The sequence below is a fragment of the Acinonyx jubatus genome, chromosome C1 (genome assembly GCF_027475565.1).
Source record: "Acinonyx jubatus isolate Ajub_Pintada_27869175 chromosome C1, VMU_Ajub_asm_v1.0, whole genome shotgun sequence".
Lineage (NCBI taxonomy): Eukaryota > Metazoa > Chordata > Mammalia > Carnivora > Felidae > Acinonyx > Acinonyx jubatus.
The window spans coordinates 196,906,310-196,918,866 of record NC_069381.1 but is presented as its reverse complement, the minus strand read 5'-3'; the positions used below and the strand labels follow the sequence as shown (position 1 = coordinate 196,918,866).

The 12,557-nt window shown below is 36.7% G+C and overlaps 1 long non-coding RNA gene across 2 annotated transcripts in view; it reads left to right on the top strand.

The window, feature by feature from the left end:
* Positions 1 to 4,428: 4,428 nt before the first annotated feature.
* Positions 4,429 to 12,557, top strand: part of LOC128314118 (uncharacterized) — a 57,779-nt gene continuing 49,650 nt past the window's right edge. For both annotated transcript variants that reach the window (XR_008295549.1, XR_008295550.1), the window contains exon 1: positions 4,429 to 4,638. This is a non-coding gene — a long non-coding RNA (uncharacterized LOC128314118). The remainder of the gene's footprint in view (positions 4,639 to 12,557) is intronic.

The following is a 12,557-nucleotide window of genomic DNA, read 5'->3' as shown; positions in this document are numbered from 1 at the left end:
CATTGTTCAAAATTTGCAAATAAATTTAGAACGTATTTATCAGAGGACGCTTTGAACATAAGGTGATGTTTTGGCCAGTTAGCCAGGATCTGGAACTCCTGATTGGCATTCCAGGAAGCAGCTTTGGCTAGATTCTGAACATTCCCCTCTGCTTTCCACCTGACAGACCACAGATCTAACTCAGAGCTGGATCTATCCTGTCAGCACAAAACTGGACCCTGTCTTCTATTTATGAATCGCCAGATGGCCACTTCCAAAAAAGAAGACAAAGGAAAGGAACAAGGGGCCAAGTCACCTCATAGGAGCAGTGATTTTATGTGTCTTGTTAATTACTGCATTCTCAGTAGCAAGGGCAGTGCCGAGGACACAGTAGGCATGCCATAAATATTTGTTAAATAAATACACTTAATTCTCACAATAATACTGAGAGGAATGAATGAACGCCCAACTCACTGAGGAACCCTAGGTAAATGGAAAAACTGAGATTTGAAGCTAGGTCTAGATCTTTCCACTGTATTATATGATTTATTGGAAAGTCCTCTCCTCCGACAAATTCAAGTCATTCCAAGAGATTTCTTGAATACAGATATCTTCCTTTGCCACAGCTTAAGTGATCTCTAAGCAAACATTTAGTCTACCATAAGCTAAAGTAGCCAACCAAATAATCTAGGTTTTAACAGATATTTTAAAAAGCATCCAGCTCAACTTCCCAACCAATAAGGAAGAAAATACATATTACTTTCTGCAATGCCTGCACTTGTGAAGTGCTTTGTAACCCCTAATTCCTGATAATGGAAGAAGCTCATGGTAGGCTGAGGTCGCAGCCTTGGCCAGGACACTTTCACTGACTGTTTCACAGCTTAAGGAGATACTGTATTGTGATAAAGAACAGTTTTCCCTTGAAGTGTAAGCAATCATGGAATAAGTGACTTTGTTTTGCTCAATGTTGCACTCCTAGTGCCAGAATAGAGCCTTATATGCAGTAGGTACTAAAAAAAAATCTGTCTTGAATATATGATGAGTGTGTGAATAGTTGTTGGAAAGGTGCTAGAAACAGTGATTGCTAAAGAAATTTCAGAGGAAGGGCTGGTACCTCAGCACAGCAGGTGGCCCCTGCTGGAATCATTTGGAGTTGCTTGACTGTGGTAGATGAATGGTTCTCAAGCTGTGGTCTGGGCTGTGTGTAAGAGGGTCCATGGTCTGGTCCAAATGACATGTGTAAGAGGAGCTTACAATCTGGATAAAATTTACAGACAGCATAAGGAAAGGTTGAGAAACTCACCATCCACAAGATGGACTGTGGTCTCCCTCCTTTTGCTGCCCCTCTTCCTCAATCCCCCATCTGCTACTCCCTAGAGAGCCCAGATTTGTACCCAGTTGCCCTTACCTCTGCAGCATGAAATGATATGAAATCAGGTCATCAAGGGATCCAGAAGATGAAAATTGAGAAAAAAACCCTATTTTAATTGGCCATATGCCCAGGTGGAGTTTGGTGCTTTTGATAGCTGATTCTTAAATGAGGGGAAAAAATGGAAAAATCTTAAACAATTAATCCCTTTGATTTTTAAAAAAGAAATCAAATAGCTTTGTGTCATCTCCTTTAACCTTTATAAGTCCTTCATTGAGGCCAAGTTTCCTACAGAATCTCTGAAAAACATTATCTCCTATGACACTACCACCAGGCTTCATAATTAAAGAAGAAAAGCATCTTTCTAGGGGTGATATACTCCAAGTCCATCCCTGCCCCGATTCTTCTTGTATTGGTTCACAAAAGGTTAGTTGTGTTTCTTGGGTATTTGTTGATCAAAGTTCCAGTCATGCTACTGAAAGGGTATTCTGCTCTGTTTTCAAAGTGATTATTAAGCCACTGTAAAAGCACTTTAACTTGTGGGTTTGCTTTACTCTGAGTCCAAAGTTCACAATTATATAATGAGGCAAGCCCTATGGTACTATGTCATCTTAATTTATCAGGAAACCACAACCTTGCCCTTCTTTTTTTTCAACTGCATCCCTCTCACTCCCCCCCCCCCCCCCCCCCCCCCCCCCCCGCCGTAGTCACACCCAGGGCTGCCTTTCCTCCGGCTTGGTGCACGGCCTGAGTTCCAGGACTGAAGACTCACCGCATCCATCCTGCAAGGCTGCAAATCTCCCTTGCCACTTTCCTACCAGCCTGCCCCCTCTTCCTGCTGTCAGCTTCCAGACACTTCTGTGCTCTTTGAGTAATCAAGGTTTTATTGTAGAAACGTATTTGAATCCCCCAAAGAGCTCTGAAATATTTGTATCATTTTTCTGTCTGCTTCAATGGGTATTTTGTCTGAATTGTGAGCATGGGAAACATAAAAAGAAAAAATTGAAAAGAAATATGTAGACTGTAAGAGTTGGTAAGGAAACCATGAACAATGTTTCAGTGAGTAAACCATGAATAAAGAACACATTTAACCGATCTGCTGTTTTCTTTATGATTTGCTCCTGTTGGAATGACTGAACATTTATTTAGTCTGTAGATATGATCTTCACATTGTTTAAGCACTGGGCTATTTTACTTTAGAATTATTTGACCAATTTTAAAAGGTACTTAATCATATTAAGAATGTATTTTTAAAGAGATCATTGGCCTTTTCTTTCAGACATATCAATTTCCAAATTTTTCTGACTACTCATGGCCCACAAAAGACAAAAAACCTTAATTTCCACTCATGATTCTGATATATTTTAGAAAAGTGAATTCAGAAATTTCCAGGTTATTGTTCCTAGCTAACTTCTATTAGTAATAAAAGAACCCAACGGCTCATATTGTATTAACTGAAGACAGATATAATATCTACTCTACACAGTATTTTAATTTTTTTAAAATCTTTATTTATTTTTGAGAGAGAGACAGAGCACAAGCGGGGGAGGGGGAGAGAGAGAGGGAGACACAGAATGAGAAGCAGGCTCCAGGCTCTGAGCTGTCAGCACAGAGCCCGACATGGGGCCGAACCCATGAACCCTGAGATCATGACCTGAACCGAAGTCAGATGCTCAACTGACTGAGCCACCCAGGCGCCACAGCTCTATACAGTATTTTATTTTATTTTATTTTATTATTTTATTTTATTTTATTTTTACTTGTTTATTTTTTTTCTACACAGTATTTTAAAGAACAATTGCTAAGCACATAAAGAAATTTAAAGAAAACCAAGTCTTGGGAAAGCCGCTTGACCCTCTGGGCTTAGGTAAGATCCAAGAGGTTAGACTTAGCACCAGATCATTCATATTCTTTCACTTTTGGTCACATCTGCATAAAAAAGGTTTCCTTGATATATATATTAAAAATATATTTTTATATATTTATTGTATATTTTTTAAATATTTAAAAAATTTTAAATATTTATTATATATTTATATATAAAATTATATATTTTATATATTTATTATCTATATTTTATATATTTATTGTATAAATATATAAATGTATTTTTATATATTTATTGTATAAATATATATTTATATATTTAATATTTACATTATATTTTTATTTTGTATTTATTTTTAAAATAAAATATATTTTAAATATATATTTTAATTAAAATTTTAAGATATATATATATAAAAAACATCGAGCTAATGAATTTCAATGTTCAGTACTTCTTACACCTTTGGTTTTCCTTTTAAAAATCCCTTTCTATGAAGCTGTGGGATATATTTAAGGAAGTAGCAATTCTTCTCCTTAGCTTTGACCCGAAAAGGTAAACAACCCATTCTTGCATAATCAAGAGCCATTTTTTCTTCATAGCTTTTATCTCATATTCAGAGAAAATAGACGTCAAGTGCCAGAACAAAAGAAGTTGTATATCAAAGTGAAAGTCTTTGTCCTTTTGTCTATTCACGGGGGGGGGGAACCAAAAGCTGAAACATCTTCTTCAGCTGATTGATTTCTAAAAATTCAGATTAGTTTTCTTTCTGTCTTCACGTTGAGTTTGATCTTACTTAGCCTACCAGTGCAATTCCTCCTGTCTACCTTTTCTCGATTTTATGTGAGTCTCACAGTCCTTCAGGATTCTTTCTTTCTTACAGCACCTCAAATCCTTAGGATTTCTGAACACTTTTTTTTACGTTTGAATTTGAATGCATACATGTTTCTGTGAAGAAAGGAAGTCATCACCATGAGTCATCAGATATATTTTAAAAAGAAATCTGGAAGCTCAGAAAGGAAATTACAAGGATGTTGAAAATCCAGAGAGATAGCCTACAGGAAACCAAAATTTTAAAAGGCAAGAAAACCTCAGACATTCCAGAAGTTTTGCACGACACCCAAGAGTTCTATTCTATTCTTCTTCTTTTTTTTGTTTTGTTTTTTTTTGGCTCACCCATCTCTTATTTTGATTTATTAATTATTTTTGGCAAGACTGGGGACATGCCATCTTTCACATAAACTTACAACTTTAGCCCTTTCTGGAAATAGAAGCTTCTAATTTCCCTTAAAACATGAGTCACTGGATGGAAGTAAAAGCACCATAAGACAGGAGAGAGAAGGAGGAGGGAGCGAAAAGGATGCTCCTCATATAGCGAGACCACTGAACTTTGCTGTGCTGGTGCTCGCGACGCCCTGCTGAAGGTCCACTTCCCCAGTGATCGGCTCCTGCCTGGGATTCCCAGGTATAAATAAGGGGTTTTTGTTGTTGTTGTTTTGGTTTGGTTGTTTTGTTTTGTTTTTTTTCCTAGGGGTAGCTCTGCCCTAAGTGACACACATTCCCTTTTCTCTGCCCTACTGGGGGAAAAAAAAAGGTACATGTCAAAATGTCCTCTGTTCAATCTTTAATGAAACAAACTTGGTACAGTTCAGTTTTATGATAATTTTAGGAGTGGGAAAAGAAAGAAGTGGTATTATCAAGACACTAGAAACAGAGGTGTTTCTGCAACCAACCCTATTAGAGGCTGACCCTATTAGAGGCTGGGGTGGGGCTTGGGCATGGATTTTTGTTCAAAAATCCCAAGATGATGTTAATGTATAACTAAGTTTGAGAATCATAGATGTAGAATTAAGGGCTAATTCTTAGCTGTTTACTTTCATTTTAATGAGAGTTATTAAAGTTTAGCTTTTTAAACAACTAGGGTGTTACAATATTTCTTTAACCATTTTCAACCTGTTCTGCAAACAACAGGATATAATGTCTTCATCAATTTACATTATTATTAGTTTTTTTCTTTTTTTAATGTTTAGTTTTGAGAGAGAGAGAGAGAAAGAGCACGTGAGCAGGGGAGGGGCAGAGAGAGGGAGACAGATGATCCGTGCTGTCATTGCAGAGCCAGATGCAGGGCTTGAACCCACGATCTGTTAGATCATGATCTGAACGGAAGTCAGATGCTTAACCTACTGGGCCACACACATGCCCCTCTCCCCCCGCCCCATAAAAAGATTTCAATAAACAACCCTGACTACCCCATCTTCTAATTCTGTCAAATCCTATTTACCCTATTTTCTGCTTCCAAATGAGTTTGGCATCCTGGGATGATAGCATCTAAAAGAAAAATAAACCTATGGACAGAGAAACATTACAAAGAAAATAAAAATTCTGTTTTATATCATGGATAAATAAACCAATTCACTTGGAGTATGGCTAAGTCCCTTACTTGATAAAGGGTGTCTTCCTAATGCTAATACAAACATAATATTTAATAGTAAAATATAAGAAATATTGCCTTTAAATTCAGCAATAAGACAAGGATGCCTGCCGTCAATACTTCCATTCAACATTGTTGAGAGATCATAGTTATCAGGATAAAGCAAGAACAAGTTCTGAGTAATGGAAAGAAAGGAATAAAACTGACAGTACTCATAGGTGCTATACACAGAACCCCATGAAAATCTACAGACAAATTATTTGGAGTCATTACAGTGTACAAGGTTGCAGAATATATCAGGATAAAACAACCATTACCTTTTTTTTTTTTTATACTGGTGACAAATAGGGAATTCTTACTTTTTAAAAATTGACATTTACAATACCCGAAAAACCCCAAACAACTTGTGGACAAATGTAACAAAATTTGGGCTAGACATTTATGAATATACTTACAAAACTTTATTTAAAGACAATTACAAAGACCTTAATAGGTGCAGAGAAAAAACCGTTTATAGGAACACACCATATTATAAAGATGTTGTTTAATTCCCTACGTAATTGAGGAATTCGATGCATTGTTAATAAAAGTTCTGTGAAGAATATCTGTTAGCTGAATTCTAAAATATATATGTAATGTAACAAAGGTACAGTGAAAGTCAAGCCAATTTTGAAGAAAAGCGTATTAGAGAAGGGACTTGTCCCAATATAAGTTAAAATTCATTATAAAAGTTGAGCAAGTAAAATGGTGTAGAACGGTCAGAGTAGGGACAAATAAACTAAAACAACAGAACAGAAATATATCACAAGGTGGCTTTGCCAACTGGCAGTGAAAGGCATCCTATTCAACGCATGGTACTGAGACAACCGGTTTTCTCTATGAAACAAAATTCAACTGGATCATTACTATCCATACAAATCAACTGCAGATATTGAATGTTAAAAATAAAGCTTTAAACCTTCTAGAAGAAAACATAAGAGGATATCTTTATAAATGTAGGGAGAGGAATAAGTTTTTAAACAAGACATGGAAAGCTCAAACAGTAAAGGAAAAAGTTGATAGATTGATTATACAGAATATTTAAAAAATGTTTTGTACATTGAAAGATTATGTAAACAAAGGATAGAGACAAGCCACAGACTTTGAAAGTATATTTGCAATGCATGAAATTAACAAAAAAGTTAGTATCCAGAATATGTAAAGGACTTTACATTCAAGAAAAAACAAAAAAAAATTTGGAAAAAGGACATGAACAGGTGATTCACAGAAGACGAAAACCAACCAGAGACGCTTGGGTGGCTCAGTCAGTTGAGTGTCTGACTCTTGCTCTCAGCTCAGGTCCTGATTTCAGGGTCTTGAGTTCAAGTCCCATGTTGGGCTCCACACTGGACTCCATGCTGGGCGTGGAGCCTATTTAAAAAAAAAAAAAAAAAAAAAAAGAGGAAAGCCGATCAAATAGACAATAAATGTACAAAAATATTCTTAATACAAATCAGGGAAATACCAATGAGATGTTATTTTACATCCATCAGATTGGCGAAAATTAAGTTTGACAATGCAACATGTGGCATGTAGAAAGAAAAGATACATAGCAGTTGAAGCAAATAAATTACAGCCAGGTTTTTAACTTGAGAGATGAGGGATAATTTGTTCCCACAAAGAAGAAAAATTGGCAATGTCTAGAGACATTTTTGTTGTCACCACTGGGCAGGGAGTGCTGGGGTGCATATTATTGGTATCTAAGGCTGCTGCTTCACAATAGAGATTTCTCTTGCCCAAAATGTCAATAATGCTTAGCTTGAGAAACCGTGAATTAGAGCTACAATCAACATGGATTATTATAATAAAATAAAGATAATTTATCATTTTTTTCTGTGATGTGCTTTTGGGGTTGCATTTAAGAACTTTTTGCCTAGCCCAAAGTCTCTTATATTTTCTTCCAAACATTTTAGTTTTATATTTTCAAATTTCACTCAGTTCAAAAAATTTACTAATTTCCCTTGAGACTTTCATTTTGACTCGCGAGTTACTTTAATCCCATGGCTTTAAATTCCAAAATTTCTGAATATTTGGAAATTTTACAGATATATTTCTATTTTATTTCTACTTTACTTGGTTATAATTGGAGAACATACTTTGAATTTTTAAAAGTTTGTCAGGTTTTGTGTTATGGCCCATGGTATGGTCTATCTTAACAAATGGTTCCTGTGTGAAAAAAATGTGTATTTTGTCTTTATTGGATAGAAATTGTGATTTAGGTCAAGTTGGTAGATGGCGTTAGGTCTTCTGCACATTTGCTGATTTTACGTATACTTGCTATGTTGATTGCTGAGAGAAAAGTGTCAAAATCTCCACGTATATTTGCAGGCATGTCAATTTCTCCTTGTACTTCTATCCATTTATGTTTTATGCACAGTGAAGCTATATTATTAGGTGCATACACATTTAGGACTGTTATGTCTGCTTGATGAATACACCATTTTGTCATTATTGAATATTCCTCTCTATCCCTGGAAATATTTCTTATTCTGCAGTTTACTGTGATATTAATATAACCCCTCTGGCTTTCTTTTGATTAGCATTCATAGTACATAGCCTATTCCATCCTTTTACTTTTAACTTATTTGGATCATAATATTTAAAATGCATTTCTAAATTTTTTTAGTGTTTTATTTATTTAGATTTGAGAGGGAGGGAGAGCACAAGCAGGGGAGGGGCAGAGAGAGAAAGAGAGAGAGAATCTGAAGCAGGCTTCAGGCTCTGAGCTGTCAGCCCAGAGCCCGATGCGGGGCTTGAACCCACAAACTGCACTATCATGACCTGAGCCGAAGTCAGACACTTAACTGACTGAGCTACCCAGGCACCCCTAAAATGTGTTTCTAATAGAATAGTTTGGTCTTTTTTAAATCCAATCTAACAATCTGTCTTATAATTGGTGTTGAAATCATTTACATATAATGTATTTATTGATAGGGTTGAATTTAAGTCTACCCTATGTTTTCTGTTTGTTCCCTTTGTTTTTTTCTCCCCCCCCCACTGACTGTTTCCCTCTTCCTGTTTTTTGGGGGTTACATGAACAGTTTTAGTATTCCTTTACAACTTATCAATTGGCCTTTTGATGATATCGCTTTGTATTAATTTTTAGTTCTTGACCAAAAATATTGTAACATACAAAGCTAATTTCCAAAGTTTACTTAAAATTAATATTTTATCATCTCCAGTAAAATGTAGAAGCCTTGCAACCACATAAATTCCTAAGATATTTCCCCAAGATATTTACCATCTGAGATGTTTTTGTTTCACTCCCAAAGTTCCAAGTTTCTCTTTGTTATCACTCCTCTTCAGCCTGGAAATTTTCCTATAGCATTTTTTTAACATGTCAGCTGATGATGAATTCTTAGGTTTCTTTCATCTAAGATCTTTATTTTGCCCTCATTCCTGAGGATGTTTCCAACGCTGGAAACTGTCCTTTCCTTTCGACACTGTAAAGATGTTGCACTCTCTTCCGGCCTCCTAAATGTCTAGATATGAGAAATAAGCCATCTTTCAAATAGTTTTCCCCACAAGTAATGTATCATTTTTTGCCCCCCTGCCTGATTTCACATTTTTTTCTTTATCTTTGGTTTTCAAAGTTTGAATTTGATGTGTCTGGACATTTCTGTCTATGAATTTATCCTGTTTGGGATTTGAGGGCCTTCTTAAATCTGTAAATGTATGCCTTTTACCATATTTGGGAAATTTTAGTTATTATTTATTCAATATATTTTCAGAATCAATAGCATTCTCTTTTTTAATTAGGGCTCCAGTGACACAAATGTTACGTATTTTCCTAATGATTTCTGAGGTTATATTTATTTTTTAAAGTTTTTTTCTTCTGTTTGTTCTTGGATAATTTGGATAAACTGAATAATTTATATTGATTTATCTGTAAGTTCACTGACTCCTTCATCTCCATCATTCTACTGAGACTGTCCAGTGAATTGTTTAGTTCAAATGCCATGTTCTTTCCATTCTAAAATTTTCATTTGCTTCTTTTTTTTAAAGTTTCTATTTTTCTGCCATAAGCTTCTGTTTTTCCATATATCCTATTCATGCTCACTTTCACTTTATGAGGGATGGTTAATAATAGTTGCTTATAAAATCTTTGTTCAAAAATGTGTTTAAGGCTTCTATTTCTGACTCATGGATTTTACTATGCCTTGAAAGGTTTTCTGACTTTAGTTTCTGGTCTGCTTCTTTTTTAGGAAGCGAGTATCTGGAAAAAAATTATTTCATTGTGATATTCTTGCACATTCTAGGATCACTAGTCATGTAAAATGACAGAAAAATTGTCAGGACTTCTATGTAGTACCTAAATTATATACTCAAACCTATATGCTAATCTGTATTTCCACACTGGGAAATGCACAGGAAAACATCAACTGTTTATTCTATTATCACCATGATCCCCCAAGTATGACTATCTCTTCTTCTTTCTTACTGTTGCTCAGCTCTTGGTTATAAGTATTTAACACGAACTTGTAATTATCCACTCCCCGCCCCCACTTCTCTCAGCTCCTCTCAATCTCCATATTACTCTCCAATTCCTCAATAATTTCATGAGCACTGAAAAACTCCTTATTTACACCAGTGCTACTCAAAGTCACTAGCAATGTCCAGCACCACTAGGAACTTGTTAGAAATGTAAATTCTTAGGCCCTCTACTCAAACCTGTTGAATTAGAAACTCTGGGGTTTAGGCCCAGAATCATTTTGAAGATCTCCCAGTCATTCTTCTGTGTGCTAAAGTTTGAGAAGCACTGGTCTAGGTGGCAAATTCCTTAAGCTCTTTCGAGTAGTTGAGAAAACACTGAGGAGTTGGTAAAATTTTGCAGGTGGAGGAGGGAAACAGAGTTAATATCAATGACAGAATAGAGAGTGGTCAGACAGGCAACTCTCAAACAACCAAGAATGGGCACGGAGGGAGCTGAAAAATCAGTGAGGATGATCCTAAGAGTGGCTGTCAGGTCTTTTGAGGTGTCAAATGATACAGACATAAGGGCAAAATAACATGTTTGTTTATAGGTTATTTCACGCAGTTATTGGAAAACATGCATTATCAACTCCACATTGTTTTTATAGAGTAAGAAAGTGAGGAGAATTTTCTCTGCATCTTATTGATAAATAAGCCAAATCCCTAAAGTGACTTGGCCACCATGTTATATTAGTGGTAGAGGTTGAACCTGTAGTTGAGTTCAGAGTCCATTACACCATACTGTGATTGTAGGAATTCCTAGGTGAGCCTAGACAAGTCGTCCTGTGAGCAGTTCATCAGCACTACTAACTCAAAAGACTGGGTAATAGAAAATTACTTTATTCACTGGAGAATACCTCCCTTGCTACCAAACTTTCAGAAACAACGACTGAGCAAATGGTAGTTGTGGACTGATTATTTGTTCAGACGATGTGAGTCCTGGGGAAGGTGAGTCTTCAAAAATTCCCCTTTTGCATTCAGCACTTTTAAAACTGACTATTTTCTAGAGAAAAAAGCTTTACTATTTTCAAAAACTAGTTTGCAGGAACATTGAAAATGCAATCATTAATCAACCCCCCATCTCTGTAGAACATTAGAATGAATTTAGAGTGATTTGTCATCCCTCTGCATTGCCGACAGGCAGAATAGCCTTTGACCCAAGGTGCTTGGGTGTAGCCATGTTTATATAATAATTAAGGCGAGGATTTGAGCTTCAGTGTTGATAGGTAGTGTTAAGGTGGAGATAACAGAGTCTCTAAAGCCAAATTCTGCAGTTCAATGTAGCCTCATTTATCTTATTTTAATAGCTCCATTCATTTTGCTCTGGAAAGCATTCCCATTTGGTTTTCCCATCATGGTTTGTTGTGATATGCAAGCATAAAACGTCTGAAAGTAAAAAGATTAAAGAGAGGGATTTAGGACGCCTTGAAGCAGAGAATCTCTAAAGCAAGGTTACCATCCCAGGTGTCAGGAATAAGAAGACCCTCTTGCAGTAGGAGAGGGCAAAGACTCCTCTTCCATAAGCATTTGGACAAGAAAGTTAGAGAAGATGATTAATTCCTTTTTTTTTTTTTTGATGGGCCCCATGAATGAAGTGGGATGGATCAGAGAATCTTTTTTTCTAAACCCAAAATGGATAAGTAATAGACTATCTCACCAACCTTAGGAAACATGGTCATGGGAAGCCAGGCACATGAGGTGGTTATTCTGGTAGATGCTCTTTACGTGTTCCAGACCACAACCAAAGCATTGATTGATACAAGAATGGAATGTCCAGACCTGGAGAAAGAGCTAGCCCTACTAAGAAGACAAGTAAGCTTCTGGTCTCCAAAGTTCTTAGGAAGGGTAGATGGTCAGAATTGAGGAGGGACATCAGAGGTAGAAACTCAAGACACATGGCAGGGCAGTGGGACTTCCACGTTTTGGTAACAACAACCAGGGCTTGGTAGTGAGGTGCTGGTTTAGGTAGGCCAACCTGGAACCAGATTCAGACTGTCAGGTGGGGAACCTGAATTCATAGTCTCCTTTTTGTGCCAAACAATTTCATTTTTCTTCTTTCTTACAGTCTCTCTCTCTCTCTCTCTGTCTCTCTTTTTTAACTCCTGGCTAAGAGAAGAGAACGAAGCTGAAGTTCATTCCTTCAGACTCATGGTTTGTAAGGACTCGCCATGTTCCCATTCCTGCCTGTTTATTCAGCTCTCTTCCCAGGTACCACAGCTGTGCACAGCACTCCGTGTCTATGCATGGCGTGGACAGCTTTCCTTTCTCGCCCGTGTAAATGCACCCTGCTCTCACCCCACTTCCTGGCCCTCAGAAGGAAGGAAGAGCAGGCAGATGAACCAAGAAAGCCTTAGCTAGGCCTGGGGATTCCCAATACTGGATCTATTTATGCCCTCCAATTTACTTTGTGTACATTTCTACCCCAGAGAAGAAAAGTATAT